Here is a 22,707-nt window from a genome sequence, read left to right as displayed (position 1 = left end):
CCCCAGATTTTACTGATTTTTTTCTGCTTAAAGTTCTGTGTGAATCACCTTCTTACAGATTTTGTTTTTTTGATTTTTTTTTGTCTTCAAGACTTGATGGTTTTTATTTATTTCGAATTTATTTTTTCGTGAATTCTCACAGGTTCTATTTCTCAATTTTTCGATTGTTTTATCGTTAATTTTTGTGAGTTATTTTTCAATTTTTACTATGCTTTTTCTTAAATTTTTGTGCCTTTTACTCTTAATTTATTCGTAGGAGGTTTTCTAATTATTGTAATCGAATTTTTATTCTGGAATCCTCGTAATTTTTTTCAACTTTTTAAATTTTAGCAAAATTTCTCTTATTTTTGGAGACTTTTATGACTTTTCTCGAATCTTGTAAGTTTTCTTTTTCTCCGATTTGGTGATTTTTCTTTTGAAGTTTTGTAGATTTTCCCCTATTTTGAGGGGTATTTTTCTTTTGAATTTTCTTGAGTTTTCTTGTTTTAGTTTTTCAATGATTTTCCCGAAATTTCCATTTTATTCTCCTTCAAATTTTGGCAAAGTTTCTTCAGTTTTGGCAGTTTTTTTCAACGATGAATCTTCGCGATTTTAGTTTTGTTTCAAATTACAATGGTCTTTTTTTGCCTTAATATTTTCAGATTCAGATTCCCAATTTTTTCGTTGATTTTCGAAGAAACACGTTGAAGATCCGGTCGAAGGTGATGATTTGATGGATATTCTTGATTACGTATCGTAGCTGTGCTGTATTAATTAAATAGAATGGTGCGTTTTGTTTTATTTATTTTTGCTGTTTTGTTTACATACCTACTTGAATTGATATTTTGTGAATTGGTTCTGTTAATGGAAATGTTCAAGTTTTATTAATTTGATATTGGTGAAGTTTTTAACTTTTAATTATTTTTTTTTTGAGGAAATTTTAAATTTTGGTATCTATTGTGATCCTGATCACTAATTTTGTGCTTTATTTACAGATGCTGACTTTTTTGGTGTCAATTTACGAAGAAACATGATAACGATTCCGTTTCTGGTTGAAGATACTTATATGAACTATGAACAATCTTGACTAACATTGCTGAGCTGCATAGATCGAATGGTGGGTTTTGTTTTATATTATATGTGCTAGCTGGTTGTTTATTTTATTCAGATATATATTCTCGTAAATTGGTTCTCTCAACGACGTACGAGTCTTTGTCATTCGATGTTGTTGAAATTCCAATTTTTGTGGAGTAAATGTTGGATTTTATGTACCTCTATCAAGCTGCTGTTTTGAGGAGTGCGCCGTAGACTTTTAGCTTTACCGAATTTTTTAGAAGTAGAAGAATAGAAATTGATGAAATATGCACTTACCAGTTACCTGTTATAAATTATTGTTTATTTTCGAAATTATTTGTTTCGATTTTCGGATTGCTTTTTAAATATTGTATTTTTATTCATTTATTTTTCATTTTCTATGTTGGTTTGTTAATTTTTTCATTTTTATGGGTACATATTACATTCAGTTCTTGTCGTTTTAATGAATTCTTTTTCTTCTTTATTTTTTGAAGTTTTTAAATTAGTTATTGCATGTTTTATTCTTTTGTCGCGTTTTGAAAGTGGAATCGACAATTATTCGTGCGGTTTTAATTAATTTATTTGAAACAATTTTTTAAAAAATATGTTTGCTGATGAAAAAAATCAGTGTTGTGAAAATTTTATTTTTTGTGTTTTCATCTTTTTTGGTCAAATTCCTGAGCTTTTTTCAACTTTTTGTTCTTTTCAATTGTTTTTAATCAACTTTCTCAAGTTTTAACGATGTTGTACGCAATTTATAATTATGTCAGTTTAGTGTATTTCGTGGCACTTTTTTTCAATTTTGAGAATGGGGACTGATTGGAGAAGCTATACGGCAGATGAACACGGGGAAATGTTTATTTTGGGGAAATGTTTACTAAGTATTAGTGTACATATAAGTTAAGTTAGTTATATTTGTATTTATGATTTTTTATAATAATCTTTCTCATCTTCTCTTGTTTAGCGTACGCGAGATATTTCCCCTCCCTGGCCGAAGATGAATTCGACGCGATTTTTGGAATTTCTGCTAGGATTGGATTGGATTGGGTATTGTCTTGGCAGTTATAGGCGAATTAGTGGTCGTCATTGTCCGTCGGTGATGGCCACTAATTGAAGTGCCTCCGCATGATTGTGGATGACGGATATGAGCCGGATGATTGGTCAACGTGGCGACTTACTCAGATGGACTTCCTGACACAAATTGTGCTTCCGTGCTGGTGGATGCTGATTTCATTGTGTATCCGAGCCGTGGCGAGATCACTAAAGGTATTCCACCTGGCCATTCTCCTATCCTGTCAGCTTGGGTATGGTTGGAGAGAAAGTCTGCTATATGGCCTGTGTTAGTTGGGGTTGAAATTCAAGTGTTTTTTCTGTTGTAAACTTCTAAATTTTGTCTTGCTTTTTTATTTTTTATTTATTTATTTATTTTTTTCAATTCAATCATTATTTTTGGCTTCATATTTTCTTACATTCTTCTCCCGTCTCTATAAAAGGTGTAAACAATTTTTACGGGTTGGTTTCAATATGTATAAGGCAAGTATGGCGTGCGAGTTTTCTATGTACCTAAATTTCATTTTTTCCATTTTTTTATTTATTTATTTTTTTTCATCAAAGTTGTCCCTGTGCATAACTTATGTCCAACTTTACCAGATCGTCTCAGTGGCCCAAGGGAATTGTTGCCGGCGGGCCTGTGGAGTACTGGTAATGCAAAATTACATTTTTTTTCTGCACATTCTCTTGATTTTCGCGAAAAGATCGCAACTTTCGAGTGGAGGAGTTGCGCAACCGGCTCATGTCTTGGACGTTACGGCGTAGCCTCCGCGTGTCCCATGAGATCCCACTCCCTCAGCAGCAACAGTCTGGATAAGCCAACTTTACCGCTTCGCAATGCCATTAATCGGGTTGGCGGTACTGCAAAAAGCTGCACTTTAGGTTTTTGGACCGCGCGTAAAGATCGCTACGCTCGAGGGAAGACGTAGCGCAGGTTCTCCTGGACGTACCCGGTATCGATACTGGCGCGGGTTCCTTGAGAAATCCTCTTCCCTCAACCCATTCTCAGTCCTTTGGGTGGGGTATTCTTGTTCATGATGATGCGTGAAGGAGTAAAGTAGGACGGACTTACTTTGCCAAGATGGAGAGAATGTGTCTTCTAATTGAATGCAACGATAAAATGAACATGTGAATGATGCTCGTCGAAGGATTTCACAAAGTAATTGTCGAAGATGGAAGCAGTTTTCTCTGGTGAGTTACATATTTCAATAAGTTATTCAATTGAAGAGCTCTATTCCAAAGTGGGTTAAGTCATTTTTTTCGCCAAAAAATAAATTTTTGTTGCTAAAATTTGTTCTGTTTCGAAAGGTCAGTGCACCTTTCCCTTCTTTGGACATTGAACAATTGCTTGTAGAAAAAATCACTTTGAAAAATCAATGACTTGACTCACTTTTGAAGTAAAAATCTCCGTAAAACTGGCTTTTTTTAAAAAATGACTTAACCCACTTTGGAATAGAGCTCTTCAATTGATGGTAACTTGAAGACGAAGTGTTTTTCATCTCTTTGCTGTTCTGCACTCGTATACTCGTACCTATTTTTGTATGTTTCCATCTGTGATCTTTCATTTTATTAGAAGATGAAAAAGAAAAAAACGAAAAACTTATATCTGGTGTTTGTGTTTACAGAACATGTGACAAGAAATAATGCTGGCAATAATTGCAAAGGAAATGAAAAAATGAATAGATTTGTAAAAGATGCTCGTCAAAGGATTTTACAACATAGTTGTCAAAGATGGAATCAGTTTCCTAATTGCTGGTGAGTTATTTCAATATTCAATTGATATTGATTGAAACTTGAAGATAGAGACGTGTTGTTTTTCCGTATCTTTGTTGTTCTATACTCGTATTTCGTATATTTCCAATTTCCATCTTTCATCTTTCATTTTATTCGAAGATGAAGAACCATTATAATCTAGTGTTTGTATTTACAGAACATGTTACGAGAAAAAATGCCGGTGATTATTATACAAAGAAAACGAAAAATCGAGTACGAAATGAAATGAAGTAAATGCTCAGCTCATCGAATGATTTTATAATTCTGGAAAATGTGAACAATTTATACTTGGTGAGTGATATTATTCCAAATGATTGAAGCATCGGGTACTTTTTGTCTATTACTGGTACTGCTCCCGAAGTTCTGGCATGCTTGAACTTAAATTTCTGTGATGTTAAATTTTTATAGTTATTTTAGCGAGTTTTGAGAATGTTCGAATCCGTGTTTTTGAAAAATTTCAATCAATTTTCGCGAAATGTCTATTTTTAGTTATTTTATACGATTTTTACGCCAATTTTAACGTATTTTAATGGCTTTTATCCTATTTTGGTCTTCTTTGAAATCTCAGACTGTTGTTTCAATTCTTTGGACAGTTTTTTTCAAATTCAAATTATTTTTCTTGAAACTTTTCGATTTTTTTCCGAATTTATACGTACTTTTAATTTTCGTAAGTTCTCTGTTCTGAATTTTCGATTTTCATAATTTCCAGTAGTTTTTCGGCTTTTTGCTCTTGATTTCGGCGAAACTTATTTCTTGAATTTTCGTGATTTTTATCAAATTTTCTCTTAAAATTTTGCCCCCAGATTTTGGTAATTTTTTCAGCTTGAATTTCTATGTGAATCACCTTCTTACTTACTCATTTTTGATTTTTTTTTTTTTGGTCTTCATGAATCGATGGTTTTATTTCGAATTAATTTTTTCGTGAATTCTCGCACAGATTCTATTTCCCAATTTTTCGATAGTTTTATCGTGAATTTCTTTCAATTTTTACTATGCTTTTTCTTAAATTTTGTGCGTTTTAAGCTCTTTAATTTTTTCGTAGGAGGTTTTCTAATTATTGTAATCAAATTTTTATTCTGGAATCTTCGTAATTTTTTTCAACTTTTTAAATTTTAGCAGAATTTCTCTTATTTTTGGAGGCTTTTTTTCATTTTGAATTTCGTTTTTGAGTTTCATTCTCGAGCACCCAATTTTCACCGTTTCCATGATTTTGTGTTAAATTTTATTGAGTCGTTTTTCTGCCTCAATTTTTGCTCTTGATTTCGGCGAAATCTATTTCTTGAATTTTCGTGGTTTTCATGAAATTTTCTTCTAATTTTAATTTTTTCTGCTGAAAAATTCCCCTTTTTACAGAATCTTTCTGATTTATTTTTTTTTGCACTTTTAAGACTCGATGTTTTTTTTTGAATTTTTTTTTGGGCTTTCTTATTTTTATTGTTATGGTTGCTTTTGTGCCTAAATTTTTGTGAAGTTGTATTCACAATTTTTTACTTGGATTAATTTTTGCCAGTTTTTGATGTCTTTTGGATTACAAGCGCTCGCGCTCCCCCTCCCCGTCTATTACGTACCTTTGATTTGAATAAGTTTTCCTTTCCAAAATGATTCTTCTGGTGTAATTTTTTGCCATCGTAATAAAGATGATCAATTTAGATGGTCAAAATTTCGCGAGAACATTTTTTGAAAAAATACTTACCAAGCCCAAATTTGGATCATGATTTTTGAGATTTTTGAAAAAGTTTCCTGTAACCTATACGCATAAATGGGTTAAAATTTCGCGTGTAATTCGAATATTTTATAGAAAACACTTTTTGAGGATTTTTGAAGAATGTTGCTCCTTGAATTGAGTCACAGTTTTGAGATTATCGAAAAAATGTCATTGTCATATGACCTATGTATTGTGCGGACACATGCTCGCGTTTGGCAATCGAATCATGCGTGGCTAAATGGTGAAGATTTGGGGGACAATGTCATATAAGTTGCCTACTCCAGGTGCTAGGCGGACCGCTCAAATTACAGTAGCCGTCCAATAAATAAGTTAAAATTTATAAAAAAATTCGATATCTCAACGAAAGTAACCTTTTTGAACATTTTTGAAGAATTGTGAGCTCAAGATTGGGCATGATTTTGTTTTACTCGTACATATTTATTTTTCTGAAGAAGTGTCATGTGACCTATCTGAAATGGGTTAATTTGGTGCGAGAAATTCAAATAATTATGTATTTCGACCAAAATGTTTCTTGATTATTTTTGACAAATGTTTGGCTGATTTTGAGAATTTTTGAAGAATTTCAACGAAAATGGTTTTTCACAGGCATCGCAAGTGGTCATTTTAATAATGACTTGGTCATTTTTTTCAATATTGGTCATTAAAAGTCATTTTTTTCGAGAAAGTCATTTTTAGGTCCTTATTTTCATGGTTTTCCCTCGTCTTTAAATTTTTTTTTAATTTTACACAAAAAAAAAGAAAAATGTAACAGTTATTCCAAAATATTTCATCATTTTTTTCTATTTTTATACTTTAATGGAAATTGATGTTACTATTTGTTGTTAGTTTCGTGAAAATATTCCAAATAAAAATACAATAAAAGCTCGTTATAACGCTTTCGGTTATAACGCTGATTTTCTCTGGTCCCTAGACAACCCCATTTAAACCAATGTAAAATTATTCGCGATATAATGCTCATGAGCGATTATAAATCGCGTTTTAACGCTCTAAAATTTAAGAAAAATCACATTTTTAAAATGATTTTGACAACATAAAACCAATTTTTTGTGACAAAAAAGCTTACTTTCATGTAAAAAATTCTCACTTTCTGAAAATTTTGGCCGCAAGAACAGTTTTTTTGTGCAATTTTTACAGTTTTGATTTTAGAAACAGTAAAAAAAAACTTATATGGCAAAATTTTGCAACAGTTGCAGTTATACAAACAAGTAAAATTACTTTCGATTTTGGCCAGAAAAAGTAAGATTTTTCAATAACCTTATCAAACTTTAATAGAAGCTTGATTACAATTCTTACAAAAAAGGCAGTTAAGTATCTAGAATTTTTACAAAAGAGTAGAGTTCTAAATTTTTTGTCATAATCTTGAGAAAAAAACTGAAAGTGAAATTTTTCAAAACTTTGGTAAGCTATATTGATTACTTTTTAGTTTTTTGGAAAATTTTGAACAAGAATGCAAGGCTTTCTGAAAATTTTGACCACAGAAAACAATTTTGTAAAACTGACATTACTATAATTATTCATTTATTATTTATAGCAGACCTCAAAATCAAAGTAAAATTTCAGATTTTTTTCATTTTCAATTGTAACAGTTGTTCAAATTCAAAATGAAGTTCACGTTTTCACTTCTTTTATTACGCTTTTTTTGCTTTAAAACGAGAATTCGCGGTATTACGCTCATCAGCGTTAAAACGAGACTTTTGCTTATAACGCTCTTTTTTTTTGATCAATTGAAGAGCGTTATAACGAGCTTTTACTGTAATTTCAAAGCTTTTTTGCCGCGTACATTTTTAGCTTGAAATGTTATCAGTTCATAGCCAATAAAATGAATTGTGTTGGTTGATATAGGGTCTAAACATCTAGAAATCGAAAATATTAAGGTCATTTTTTAGTCATTTTTTTGGTGAAAAAAGGTCATTAAAGTCATTATTTTTTTTCAAAATTCAATTGCGATGCCTGTTTTCACCATTTTTTGGTGAATTTTAAGAAATATTTCGCGAGGAATTCAATATTGCTTCAACTCGAAGACTTTTGAGCATTTTTTGCTGAATTTTGGGAGCCAAGATTAAGTGTGATTTTTAGAGTTTTTTTGAAGAAGTGTCGTGCGATCCGTGTCCCAAAAAGGGGGCCAAAATTTTGAAAAATCGTGAAAAGTCGAGTGATATATTTAATGGTATGTTTTCAAGGTCGCTGAGTACGAATATGAACTTATTTTTTTACTCCAACTCCTCAATGCCCCTCTGTGACCCAAAAAGATGGTCAACATTTTGAAAAATCGTGACAAGTCGGTGTGATATATCGAGTGGTATGTTTTTGGGCTCGCCGAGTACGAATGTAAACTTATTTTTTGGGTGCAACCACTCTAAGCCCATCTGTGCCCAAAAAAGGGGGTCTAAATTTTGAAAAGTCGCAACCGTAAGCCGATGTCGGGCTGAACGTTGTGCAAAGTCTTTCGTGTCTGGAAGCTGGCATCTGCTACGCCGTGTAGGAGGCGCGTGAAGTGTGCGCGAAGTTGGCGCTGGCTTCAGAATAGGCATATGGGGTAAGATTCGAGACAAGTCCGCAAGAACGGTACACTTGGTACATAGGGGGCTTGCTCGGCGCCTCAATATTGGTACGGGCCAGAGGTTGGTGCGTACGGACCTCCGAGTCGACAGAGCTCGGACTGCCCTTGTGGCCGACTTAGGCGAGGTTAGGGTAGAAATCCGTGCGCCGTCTACTTGCTTACAGCTTCCCGGCGGTACACGTGCCGACCGGGGTTTTTACAGGATCGGCTTATCAAAGAGGATGTAGGCTGGCGCCTTTCAGGCGGTCTGTTATCACTTCGTACTAGTCCGGCATATGACAATAGGAGTAATTGCACCCCCCCCCCCCGCCGATCCTCCGGGACAACTTTTTTCTTAAAGGGGACATCCTAAGGAACATTTTAAAGCAAACTTGCCAAAAAAAAAGTTGGCCTTACTTACGAAATGGCGACCATTTTGATTGACAGGTCACCCGAAATTGCAGATTTTGCGTTTTAACATAGGACTTGCACGAACTTTTTCAAACTTCACAAAGGTAGATCGAAAGATCATGCAAAAATTTATCAGCTGTCAAAATTTCAAGTGCTGAAGTGGGTTTTTCGATTTTTGGTGAATTTTTGAAAATCGAATATAGACCAAAAATGAGGGAAAAAATCAAAATTCACCAAGAAAGCTGAAATTTGGGATATACCCTATTTTCGACATGCCAAATCGATTGGAAACGGTTTCAACCTGTTTTGAGCAGTTCTGGAGCCTCCAGCAGATTTTTGATTCTCGAAATTTCCACAAAATTCCATCAAATTGAAGTTGGAAAGCTAAAATTTATTCAAAAAACTAATTTCAATACGCTACGAAGTACTGCAGGTGAATTTCAAGTCGTTTTGGAGCCTCCAGCGAATTTTTGAAAATTCCTGAAGCCTAAGCAGATTTTTGAAACTTCAAATTTTCACAAAATTTCATCAAATGGAGATGGAAAGCTGAAATTTACTCTACACCCCAATTTTAACACCCTCTGAAGACGACTTCAGGTGGGTTCAAGTCATTTTAGGGCCCTCAGCGACTTTTTTGAAAATTACTGGAGCCTCCAGTAGATTTTTGAAACTTGAAATTTCCCCAACATTAATTTATCAAATGGAGTTGGCAAGCTGAAATTTACTTCGCAGACCACATGGTGGTTTCAAATGGTTTTAAAGCTTTGAGCTACTTTTAGGAAATTTCAATTTTCCAAAAAACGTTATACAACCTTTCAAAAAGTTGCCGGAGGCTCCAAAACGACTTGAAATTCACCTGCAGTACTTCGTAGCGTATTGTAATTAGTTTTTAGAATAAATGTTTGCTTTCCAACTCCAATTTGATGGAATTTTGTGGGAATTTCGAAATTTAAAAATCTGCTGGAGGCTCCTCCAGAACTGCTCAAAACGGGTTGAAACCGTTTCCAATCGATTTGGCATGTCGAAAATAGGTTACCTATATCCCAAATTTCAGCTTTGTTGGTCAATTTGGTGAAATTTTGATTTTTTCCCTCATTTTTGGTCTAAATTCGATTTTCAAAAATTCACCAAAAATCGAAAAACGCACTTTAGCACTTGAAATTTTGACAGGTGATAACTTTTTGCATGATCTTTCGATCTATCTTTGTAAAGTTTGAAAAAGTTCGTGCAAATCTTGTGGAGATATATTCTGCACATTACGATATGCTGTTTACAAGCACATCTCCATGTATAGTAGGGTGACCCTTAAAATGCAAAAGTAAATATTTTTTTGGTCTGACCCTCTAAATTTTTTAATTATATCATAAAATTCTCGAATACAAAATTTTAGCCCATTTGGAGGTCATTAACCCGTGCCGACTTGGCCTAGAATGTTTAAATGGGATTTAACATAGGTTTTTAAGTGAAAATTGCATTTAAATTCCTCTTAGGCGCCAAAAAAATAATTCCGAGGGTTTTTTACAAGAAAATGCTACAAAAGCATGTCAAAGACCATATAAAACAATAACAGGTTCATGGGGACCCCCTACCCTTCCTTCCAGCCCTAAAAATATAGGGGAAAATTCAATATTTCCAGGGTGGGAAGGAAGGGTAGGGGGGTCCCCATGAACCTGTTATTGTCTTATATGGTCTTTGACATGCTTTTGTAGCATTTTCTTGTAAAAACCCCTCGGAATTATTTTTTTGGCGCCTAAGAGGAATTTAAATGCAATTTTCACTTAAAAACCTATGTTAAATCCCATTTAAACATTCTAGGCCAAGTCGGCACGGGTTAATGACCTCCAAATGGGCTAAAATTTTGTATTCGAGAATTTTATGATATAATTAAAAAATTTAGGGGGTCAGACTGAAAAAATATTTACTTTTGCATTTTAAGGGTCACCCTAATGTATAGGTCTCACATATGCTAGCTACCTACTCGAGGTCTAGCAGTACCTAGCTTCTGAGAGCTTCGTAGGTACCTGGCGACTTACCGCCTCGTTACCTACTTTTCGGACACTGAGTGTATTTACGTATACCACACAGACAATTACCTTAAGATTATTTATCTTACGAAATAATAACACATCTTCAGTTGTTATTCCATGTATTGTTTATCAAGTACATAATAACAACTTACTCAAGCTATATTATTTATACTGGCCTGTACAGTATTACGGAAAGAGAGAGATGGCATTTAATGCCTCAGAAAGTGCAAAGCACATCACCACAGGGAGTAGGGAACAGTACACGGATGTGGGAAGGTCCATATATGTTACTCATTAAGATGAGATTTACAATAAGGATCTTCAGTTGTTTTACGTAATAACCACTGGACCCGAGTGCATCTGAACGACTCTATCAACGTAACTGGAACACAGAACATATCCGAAATAGATCACTTGATCGCAAGCTTCACCAGTTCATATTTCGTATATGACTGGACTTGTGCTACTAATTTATCCGATTAGATTTACGCAAATAGCATGGTATAGGTGGTCCTACACCATCTCCGGAACATTGATTACCGATGTTGTATCATCGGGAGTTGCCAAATGACTGGTTTCTCTAGCATGTGTTCTCTCGTTACGATGTACAGCGAGAACTAATCCGCTAGGTGTCGTATTACGAAACTATATTTAATGTTGGCTAGAGGCAGAACGAATTTCTCTCGCTTACGCGACCGAAAATGCATCACAATCTGTCTCTACATATGCCCCGAGTTTGTGTAATGGCATAGTGTTTACATAAATTCTCAAATTGAGAGATGATTGCGATCTCCTCGTCTACTGCCCCGAATTATGTCAACATTTGGTTATTACGTTTGAATATGGACCTTCCGAAAAATGAATGAATGGATAAAATGGAAACTGTACTAGGTAAAAAACATATTAAAATACATAATTTGTAGAATAAAAAATAAAAAATTGATAACACTGCTTATAGATAATAGAAAAAATATACAATGCTTCTTGCTTAAAAGATAAAAATTAGGAAATTGTATAGGTATGTGTTTTACGAAAATGTTTGAATTATTTACGACTAATAATGTGTTTCTGTTTTTCTGTTTCAGGTTTCCATCTTGATGATGAATAATAGCTTGGTTTAATCTTCATTTCCATTGAAATCATTTGTGAACGATCATTACGGGAAGTATATTTCTCTTGTGTTACGCAATGTGGAATGTTTGAATACTTTGTGTCAAAATTGTTTCATAGGGTCAGAAGATTTTCGAAATGATTCAGTATATGAATTTCTATTCGGTGAGGAATGGAATGAGACCTAGGATCAATTCTAAAATGATATGTTGTATCATTGTCGGCGCTTTGTTTTCGCCTTTTTCAATTGGAGTGGATCGATCAAGTATGGATTCCGCCTGTCTTACGTAAGTTACTGTTTCCTGTCTTTCATGTGCTGTCCTTTGTAGCCAATCTCGTAATCTAGAACCTTGATCCTTAAACTCTTTTAACAAGATTGGAGGTAATATCACTATTGTTTCTGCTCCTTTGCGTTCCAAAGTGTTTATTAATCGTAAATACTGAGATTTTAACTTTTCTTCACAGGTCCCATCCATGAGGTCTTTGTGGCCTACCGACATTATTATGCCACGCGTTGATTTTAAAAGGTGTTTGTCAATATTACGTTCAAGTTGGTCAACGGAGATGTTTGGCTGTATGAAGTCATTAAATTTCATCGCATCTACGTAGCTGGGATCTGCTTTTACGGCCGTATGGACAATTTGTTGGATTGCTCCATCTCCAATCATGAAAAATCTTGCTACTCCTTCCACGCTTTGTATACACGTGTTCATGCAAGTAAACAGGGCATCTCTGATTTGGATTTGTTTTTGATGGAACGATATAAATTGTTCACGAATGTGTCGACACTCAGTAGCCATTGATGCCTGCATATTTTTGTAACATTTATCCATTTGGGCAGGTTGGTTCACTACATAATCATTCATGTCGTCACGAGACTTTGTTAATTGAATTTCGAGATTTTTTATACGAGCTTGTAGGTCAGAAATTGCTTCACGGCGAGCAGTTTCGTTCTCAATAGACCATTTAATATGATCTTTATGCGTAACTGTTTCGGGATCTTCCGGAATTGCATTTTCCGCATCCTTGACAAATTCTTTTTCATGATTGATAGGTGTAAAATCGTATATACGTACGTGACGTTGGCTCTGAGTAGCTACTGATAAAATTTGGTGAACGTTTACTTGCTTCGTAATCTCACTCCCTATCATGTTACCAACGTTCGGGTCATCGTCTATTTGCAAATTGAATGAAGAATCATCTACATTTTCTTGCTCATTAATCTGAGGCATGGTACGTATAGGTGAAACATTAGGACCTCCAAAGAGGCCTGACATTCTTTGAGTAGAAGTAGCTACCGATTGTTGCAAATCATTTTGTAAGTTGTTCATAATTTGTTCATTACGACCTACTTGATTGGTTGGATAAATAAGCTGATGGCCTTGGGGAGTAGTTCTCGGTAGTTTTTTCGTATGTAAATTTGCAGCAATATTCTTGAGATGTCTCATCTGGGGGCTTTCCGTAGTATTAATTGCTTCAAGTTTAGACATTTGTCGAGCGTAAGCCCTTGTGCTTTGATGAAAACGTGGTTCCACAGGACCGGTATTTTTACCTTTACGGGTTGTAGCAGCTGGGTTCGATTGCCCAGCAGTGTTTTGCTGCGGATTGCCATTATTCGGAGCACCATTTTGGTTTACGATAGGTTGTTGATTAAGTAACAAGGGGTTTGCTTGAGTCATAGCCGTGAAGAAACTCGAGGGAGGATTGTTCTGATTCGCCTGTGACATCGCTTGAACATTCAGTGACCTATTCAGATCTTGCTGAGGTGGGTTAGAATCCATCAAGCTACCTTGTACTGGAACAGTCTGATTCAAATTTGGATTTTGTCCATTTTGAACTGGTGGGGTTGTGCCCCAAATCGAAGGGATCGGATGAAATAAATGATAATTATTCGGCGGTGGATTTGCCTGAGGTGCAGTCGGGACTGGATTCGGAATGAGCATTTGTCCTGTTGAAGCAGGAGTAGTGCCAGTTTGATTCACGAAAGGAGTACTTTGAAAGATACTCGCTTGTCCGTTGGTAGATCCGCCTTGGTTCGTTGGATGGAGATTCATATTTTAGAAAATAGAATCTAACGAGACACTGCAATTGACTAACGTTGATGTCTTCCAATAAGCAGGATACCAAGTTTATTGCGTAAATACTACGTTTGGCTAACGTCTTGTTTTACGATAAACTAGATGATGGAATTATTACGAAATATCACGTTTGGCTAACGTCTGTATTTGCGTAATGGTTTGGCTGTTTGAATAATTAAAATTATTCACGCAGGGATAAGAGAATATTTCGAAATATTCAGTTGATGAAATTGCCTAAGCAACGCTTGATAATAGCAGAAATGGAACACCTTCTCAAAGCAGAGAAAATAAACATATGAACTCCGTATCGTTGCTTGGTTCACTAGCTAGTACCATCGATGAAAAATAGGTATAGTGGGAGTAGATAACCTTCCCTTCCTCTTTGCACTTCGAGGTAATGTGCTCAGATGGTCTAGTCTCGTAATAATACATCGTATATATCCGTTCGATAGATTTTACCTTATACAATGTATTTTATTTTCAGCCAAAAACCTGCTCCAATACTCTTATTGTATGAGAGTGTTATCTGAACAAGTTTCGTAACGAATTGGCTGTTTTACGTAATATATCGCTGACGAGTAGGTATACCTACCTCACGTTGCTGATTACACATGAAATAAATGGGTAACATTTCAACACGTTTTGAACATGCAACGTGTATCATATTACGTGAATGGCCTTCAATAATCCATCTGAATTGAGTTGCGAAATTACCTCTGCAGTAGGTTCTTACGAAATCTTTTCTTCTGGAATATCTCCGGATAATTCCTTAAATTTAATCTTCTTATAACTATTTCTTCTTATAAATAGACACGAACACGTACATTGAATAAAAATGTGTCCCATGCAAAACTAGGTAAGAGAAGATATATTGGCAGGCGCTTGTGCCTGAAGTTGTCGTTTCAGGAGTGTTGAAATTACGAAGAATTCGCTGGAATTTATTCTGGAACAGTGTTTCAACACTTCGCGCCCACCCGGGGGCGCCAAATGTGGAGATATATTCTGCACATTACGATATGCTGTTTACAAGCACATCTCCATGTATAGGTCTCACATATGCTAGCTACCTACTCGAGGTCTAGCAGTACCTAGCTTCTGAGAGCTTCGTAGGTACCTGGCGACTTACCGCCTCGTTACCTACTTTTCGGACACTGAGTGTATTTACGTATACCACACAGACAATTACCTTAAGATTATTTATCTTACGAAATAATAACACATCTTCAGTTGTTATTCCATGTATTGTTTATCAAGTACATAATAACAACTTACTCAAGCTATATTATTTATACTGGCCTGTACAGTATTACGGAAAGAGAGAGATGGCATTTAATGCCTCAGAAAGTGCAAAGCACATCACCACAGGGAGTAGGGAACAGTACACGGATGTGGGAAGGTCCATATATGTTACTCATTAAGATGAGACTAGATAACCCGTTTTTCGCGCATACTGCGCTCCTCTTCTAGACGTGAATTGTTCATTTTGAAAATTTAGAAAATATCTTTTTTCGCCTGTAATTCCCAAAAAGTCTTGCTTTTTGCTAACATTGTTATTGTTGCTTTTTGCCGGAAATTGTGAAAGGTTATGGCTGTTTTAATAATTGACAGAAAAAAAATTGTTTCAAAGCAAAAATTCCAATAATTCTTACTTTTAAATCAAAAATAACCCAAAGCGTAAATTGTTCTCTAAAATATCCTAAATTAAAGCATCACTCTGTCATCGCTTTATCATTCATTAAAATAATGTCCTACTTTTCTACAAAAATTGAGAAAAAGTATCATCTTTCTTATAACAATTGCCTGAAAAGTCATGGTTTCATTTTTCAAAAAGTTGGCAAAAATTTCAAGTTTTAGGCAAAATTGCGAATTAGGCTACCTACTTATCACTTTTTTAGCAGAAGTTGCTGAAAAATTCCAAAAAGACTCGTATCTTTCCCACAGTTAAAATGAAACTAACACATCGGATTGGATCTAATACCACATGACTGAAAATTTCAAACTTTCACTTAACTTTGACCGGGAACTTTTTTAAGCTTTCTTCAAAATTGCGAATGTATCAAAATGTATTTTATGGCAAGCTTTTTCTAAGTAGACTATGAGTACTCTAAATATTGGTTCGGTACTGAAGAATACTTCAATAAAATACTTACTTGACACAATTTTAGAAATATTCCAAGATTTCCGATTCAAAAATGCAATTAGGAATTTCCTTAAAACGGATTCTAATTTTGTCAAGAACTCACAAAAAAATTAAACCCCTCAGATTTATGAGCCTTTTGGACTGAAGAAAAAAAAATTTAACAAAATACTTGACAAAATTTTAGAAATATTTCAAAATTTCTGAGTCAAAAATGCAATTAGGAATTTCCTGAAAACGGATTCTAATTTTCTCAAGGACTCACAAAAAAAATTCAACCTCGTAGTTGAAAAATCTAAACTCCTACATACAACTGTAGAGATTTTCCCAAATAGTCCAAAACTTGCATAAGTTGATGAAAAAGTGAGATGCTAGATATAACTACTCCAGAACTTAAAAAAATGAAACCATGGTTCAAGGATTAATTTTGATACCCAATGTGCTAAAAATAGCACTTGTTCATGTGAAGAGTGATATTCCAAAACTCGCTTTGTCCATTTTTATCAAAGTTGGGTTTTCAGTGGTACCTGGTAGATGAAGTATTAACTCATATTCCTACATCATCAACCTACCAAAATGAGGTGTTAAACTCACCTAAATAGCCAATTCAATAAAAATTTAAAAAAAAATAATGTTCCAAAACGCGCTTTGTTCATTTTTATTGAAATTTTTTTCAGCAGTATTTAGTGGATGAAATGTATACCTACACTCCTACATCATAAATCCACCCAAATAAAGTGCTAAACTCGCCTAAAAAGCCAATTTACACGTTTAAAGGGAAACTGTTTTTTCACTCTCCTGAAAAGTTGTGAAAATGGACAAAGCGAGTTTTGGAATATCACTCTTCATGTGTACATCAACACCATTGTTTTTCTGTTTTGAGCTTTTGAAAAACTTTTTAAAGCTCCCTTCAGAGACTTTTCAACTTTTGATAAAAACCATCACAACTAAAGTTTAAGAGCTATTTTCAAATTAAAATATTATTGAGTAGTAGAGAATACTGATTGTATGAAGCTTTTTCATCTTTTTTAAGCTTTAGGATTTCATTTAAGCTTTCTTCAAAACTGCGAATGTGTCAAAATGTATTTTATGGCAAGCTTTTTCTAAGTAGACTATGAGTACTCTAAATATTGGTTCGGTACTGGAGAATACTAATTTTTTATGTCATATCTGAAGCTTTCTAAAAAATTTTCAGCTTTAAGCTTTCTTCAAAATTTCACGAATATGGTCAGAAAGTATTTTTTGGCAAGCTCGATATAGGTAGACTATACATACTTTAAAATATTCATTGGGCACTGGAGTATTCTAATTTTTACATTATATCTGAAGCTTTTTGAACTTTTTTCAGCTTTAAGCTTCCTTCAGAATTTTGCGAATATGGTCAAAAAGTATTTTTTGGGGAGCTCTTTTTAGGGAGACTATACATACTTAAAATATTCATTGGACACTGGAGAATTTTAATTGTCCTTATGAAGTATGACGCTTTTTGAATTTTTTAAAGCTTTAAGCTCCTCCATGACTCACCCCACAACCTCACCAAAAAAATAACTCCAGTTTCAAACTCTACGACCTCGAAAACATATCAATCGACATATCACAGGATCAGAGTTGGCGCGATTCGAATCGCGCGAAAGAATCGAGAAAGAATCCGATTCTCACGATTCGAATCGGATTCGAATCGCGGTTCTTCAAGTCGAAAGAATCGGAAAACGCAGGAATCCGATTCCCTTTTATAGAGAATCGCACCTTCTCGATTCCCTGCGATTCCTTGCAGGTATTATTCACGTGTTGAAACAGTAAAATGCACTGTTTTTAATGGCTTTTAGTGATGCATTTGCATTTTGTAGTTTGAGACTGGTGACATTTTTTTAAAGATTGGCTGTTGTGTGATAATATTGCAAATCAGTGATTCTATGCAGTGAAAGAATCGCGCAATGCAAGAATCGGATTCTCTTTAATGGAGAATCGCGCCCTCGCGATTCTCTGCAATTCCCTACTCACAGCCACAAACGAAAGAATAGAACATGAAAAATGATCATATACCTAGTTGGGGAAATTACTGATTTCATTTAAAATTCATTTGTCAAGTCCTGAAGTTGAAAAAAATTAGTATTTGGGAATCGGAATCGGAGGGAATCGAGAACCGCTAAAGAATCGGATTCAGAACCGGATTCACTCTGTGAAAGAATCGAGAGTGGAGAATCCCGATTCTCTCAGGTATGGGAATCGTAATTCAGGAATCCGATTCTGACGAACCGAGGAATCGCGCCAACTCTGCACACGATAATATAAGGAACATTTGACATTTGAGCTTTTTTGAACTTTAAGCTTTTTTCAAAACTTTACGAATATGGTCAAAAAGTATTTTTGGCAAGCACATTCTAGGTAGACCATACATACATTAAAATAGTTATTCGGTACAGAAAAATTCTAATTGTTTATGTCATGTATAACGTTTTTTGAACTTTTTCGAGCTTTGAACTTTTTCCAAAATTTTACAAATATGGTCAAAAAACATTTTTTGGCAAGAACTTTCTAGGTAGACTATATGTACTCGCGCGTATACATCGACACAGTCATTTATACTGCATTGAACTTTTTGAGATTTTTAAAGCTTGTTTCCTTCACACGATAAAAAACCGATCATATTTAAAAAACTGTACAAAAAAATCTTTATTACACGGAAAAAAATGGTAACAAAGTAAAAAAAAATAAACTTAAAGCGCTTACGCGCATACCGAGAATGCATCGAGCTACATTCGCATATACGTACATAATAATACGTAGTTAATGAAACGAAAACGCGATCGCCTCTATCGGCTCAGATAACTACACGAATATAGACGAATATTTCCGATTAAAAATATGATACCTATTTAGAACGAACGAAAATAGAACTAAAAACTACGTATACGATAACAAACTCCCCCCCAAAAAGGGGTTCACAATCCCTTTTTCCAAAAAAAACTAAAAACACCAAAAAAAACAAAAATTACAATATTACTTCTTCGATTACACTTTCGCGAATTAAATGATAACAAAAATACACTATCGAACGATTCTAAATCTAATTACATCGTATTCAAAAAAAAAAAAAAATGACATATCCGAGAAAAAAATATAAGGTGTGCTAACACGAACAAACACCCAATATTACGAGACAAAATCGGGAATCTAGCAGGCAACACAAGAAAAATTCAAAGAAAAATCATTCCTTGTTTTCTATTGGTAGAGCTACTAGATTTTGAACGGAAGAGCGACGAATTTCGCCATCCGCTAAACGAATATTCACATTCCGCACTAAACCTCTATCATCAGGAAAAACCTCTTCGATAATAGCCAAAGGCCAAGAAAAGTAACTTTGGTTTTTCACAGACACAATAACAACTTCACCGACTCTCAAATTCCGTATTTCGCCTTTCCACTTAGTCCGATTCCTCAACTGATTAAAATAATCGTGTTTCCACGTATTCCAAAAGGAATTCACGATTCTACGCCATAAAAAATATCGTTCTTTAATTCTAACGCCTGAAGCGTTTTCATCAATAGGTAATTCAAACATTGCGCTACCAATCAGAAAATGACCGGGGGTAATCGGTTCAACAAACGAATTATTACGACGATACGCTAAAGGACGCGCATTTAAAATAGCCTCTACCTTCGTAGAAATGGTATGCAACTCCAATAACGTCAACCTTTGATTACCTATAGCACGATACAACGAAGCTTTACCCGCTTTCACCGCCGCCTCCCAAATACCACCTTGATGCGGACTTCGAGGCGCGATGGTTTTCCATTCGATTCTATTTTCGTGTAAGAATTTCGAAAATTTACTACAATTCAAAACGTTCAACGCACCTACGAAATTGGTCGCATTATCACTGAAAATTTTACAAGGCAAACCTCTACGACTCGTAAATCTCACAAGAGAATTCAAAAATTCTTCAGTTGTTAAATCCGCAACAATTTCGATATGAATAGCCCTAGTAGTCATACAAATGAAGAAGACCAAATAAACCTTGTAACTTTTCACAGATCTATGATTCGTACATTTCAAAGACAAAGCGCCTGTCAAATCAATTCCAACATACGAAAAAGGTCTTGTAACCGTAATTCTTTCCGCGGGTAAATCACCCATCAATTGAACTTGACACTTGCCATTTTCACGCACGCAAATGACGCAACGATGTATCAAGAATTTAATTCGAGATAATAAATTTCCTACAATCCAAAACTTTGCTCTTATGAAATTCAATATAAACGAAATATTGGCATGATGAAACCTATCATGAACAAATAGAATGTACAGTTCGAGAAAGCGTGAATCAACCGGCAAAACGATAGGATACTTCGTATCATATTCAAAACTAGCATTCACAGTTCGACCTGTCGCTCTTATTATTCCATTCGGATCCAACTTTACCGTACACGCATACAACTTACTTTTCTTCTCTACCGGTTTACCTTTCAACAACGATTCTTGCTCTTGCATAAAACCAGCGTACTGTGTTACTCGAATTATTTGCGTATAGGCCGCATCTCTTTCTTCATTCGTCAACCTGTCTAATTTTTTCATCGCTTCTTTCCTTTCAACATCGTTCGATGGCAAACTTTTATTCCACACTCCTAATTTCCGTCTCGAACATCTTTCTCTTAAAATTCTCACATACCGTATCCACCACGCAACAATCGAAACTGACAAATAAAACGAAGACTTATAATTCAAAATAGATAAAACCGGATGATTTACGATTGCGATTACATTACACACATTCTCTAACTTCATTTCAGGAATTTTTTCGACCAAATGGAATTCAACTGAAACATACTGCTCAAACGATTCATTTTCATGCAAAAAATTCGCTCCTTTCAACCAACATTCCGATGACAAAAACTTTGATGCCGTTATACCACGTGTTCCCAAATCTGCAGGATTTTTCAAACCTTCAACATAAAACCAACGACTTTTATCAACTAACGATTTAATAACTGACACTCGGTTAGAAACAAATTGCTTCAATTTTACCGGATCAATTTTAATCCAACTCAGAACCACCTGAGAATCCGAAAAACAGAAAATTTCTTCGATACATAATTCTAAACTTACAAATTTAATCAATTTGGCCAATAAAACTGCTGCAATTAACTCCATTCGGTGAATAACTGCTCCCTTGGGAGGCGCTAATCTGGATTTCGAACAGACAAAATTGACCCTAATAATACCTTCGGGATCGATTGATCGTACATAAACAACGGCACACGCAGCTCTTACCGACGCGTCACAATATCCTATCAATTGTACCTTCACAATTGCACAATTACGAAAATAACATCTAGGTATCGAGTACGAACGTAAAAGCAATAGATCAGATAAAAATTGAGCGAACTCTTCCTTCAATTCAACAGAAATTTCTTCATCCCAGAGTCTACCTTCTTTCCACAGGTCTTGGAGCAAAAGCTTAGCACGAATCATAACCGGTGTTAGAATTCCCAAAATATCGAACGTTTTAGAAATTATGGACAACATTACTCTTTTTGTCACAATGGAAGGTAGCACCTCCTCACGAATATCGACACCAATTTCATCAAGATCTAAATACCACAATAAACCCAATAACGTAACAAATTTCTTACCATTACAAACTTTCACAGTATCGATTAATTCACTCGAAATTTTAGCTAAAAATTCAGGCGAATTCGACTGATATTTCCGAAGTGGAAAACCGTACTTCATTAAAACTTCATGAACTCGACGACTAATAACGATAGCACCCTCAACCGAATCTGTACCAGTAGCCAAATTATCCATATAAAAATCTCGCATAATAATATCGCTAACCATTTTATCCGAATCCTTAATAAACGATGCGACCTTTTCTAAACACTTTGGCGCGATATACGACGCTGGTCCTATACCATTCGCCAAAGTATTCAGCTCGAACACTTCTATTTCATCATTAAAATTGAATCGGAAAACAATACGCTGAAAAATGCGATCATCAGGGTGGATTAAAATATCACGGTACATCCGAAAAATATCACACACCAAACCGATCAAATGTCTACGAAAACGAATCAAATTTACCGCCAAATCCGGTTGAACTTTCGGACCTACCAAAAAATGAGAATTCAACGAAGTACCTGAATTATCCGTAAACGATGCGTTAAAAACAATCCGATGAGAGTCTTCCCCTTTCGATACAACATGGTGTGGCATGTAGTAAGCTTTCAAATCAGGCTCACCGCTCAATTTCGTCATATGCTTCAATGATAAATATTCATCAAAAATCGTTTCATACTCCTTCTGTACAACGTCAGATCGACGAATCTCCGATTTTTTCAACATCGCACACACTTTACCGAACGATCCATTCAAAACTTTAACACTTTCCTTCAAGGGCAATCTAACAACAAATTTACCGGTTTCTTGATCAATCGAGTAGGTACTTTCGAAATGTTTATCGATCAATTCATGCTCTACAATCTTTTCCTTTTTTGGATCAGGGATCTCTTCCACTTCAACGAACTTGCGAAACTGCTCAGAAAGCTCTAAATTCGACATACCGCAAAAAGACAATTTTTGACCGAAAAACGAACACCTTTCAGCAGATCCCGAAATCACATATCCAAAATACGATTCTCTGAAAACTAAACCATCAACAAAATGACGTTTATCCTTCAAAACAAACTCAGCGTACTCGCTGCCTAATAAAATATCAACCGAACTGTAAGGAAGATCTGTCGATTCTCCGAATTGCAACGAAAAACCCTCAATCACGCTTTTCACATTCGACTTATTTACC

General features: G+C 35.0%; 1 long non-coding RNA gene across 2 annotated transcripts in view; it reads left to right on the top strand.

The window, feature by feature from the left end:
• The window catches only part of LOC135846047 (uncharacterized), a 36,369-nt gene that overhangs the window by 5,636 nt on the left and 8,026 nt on the right, over positions 1–22,707 (top strand). For both annotated transcript variants that reach the window (XR_010558873.1, XR_010558874.1), the window contains 5 exons: positions 642–765; positions 975–1,096; positions 2,018–3,294; positions 3,729–3,858; positions 4,034–4,167. This is a non-coding gene — a long non-coding RNA (uncharacterized LOC135846047). The remainder of the gene's footprint in view (positions 1–641; positions 766–974; positions 1,097–2,017; positions 3,295–3,728; positions 3,859–4,033; positions 4,168–22,707) is intronic.

The sequence above is a fragment of the Planococcus citri genome, chromosome 4 (genome assembly GCF_950023065.1).
Source record: "Planococcus citri chromosome 4, ihPlaCitr1.1, whole genome shotgun sequence".
NCBI classification, from domain to species: domain Eukaryota; kingdom Metazoa; phylum Arthropoda; class Insecta; order Hemiptera; family Pseudococcidae; genus Planococcus; species Planococcus citri.
This window is presented reverse-complemented; position numbering and strand designations above follow the sequence as displayed.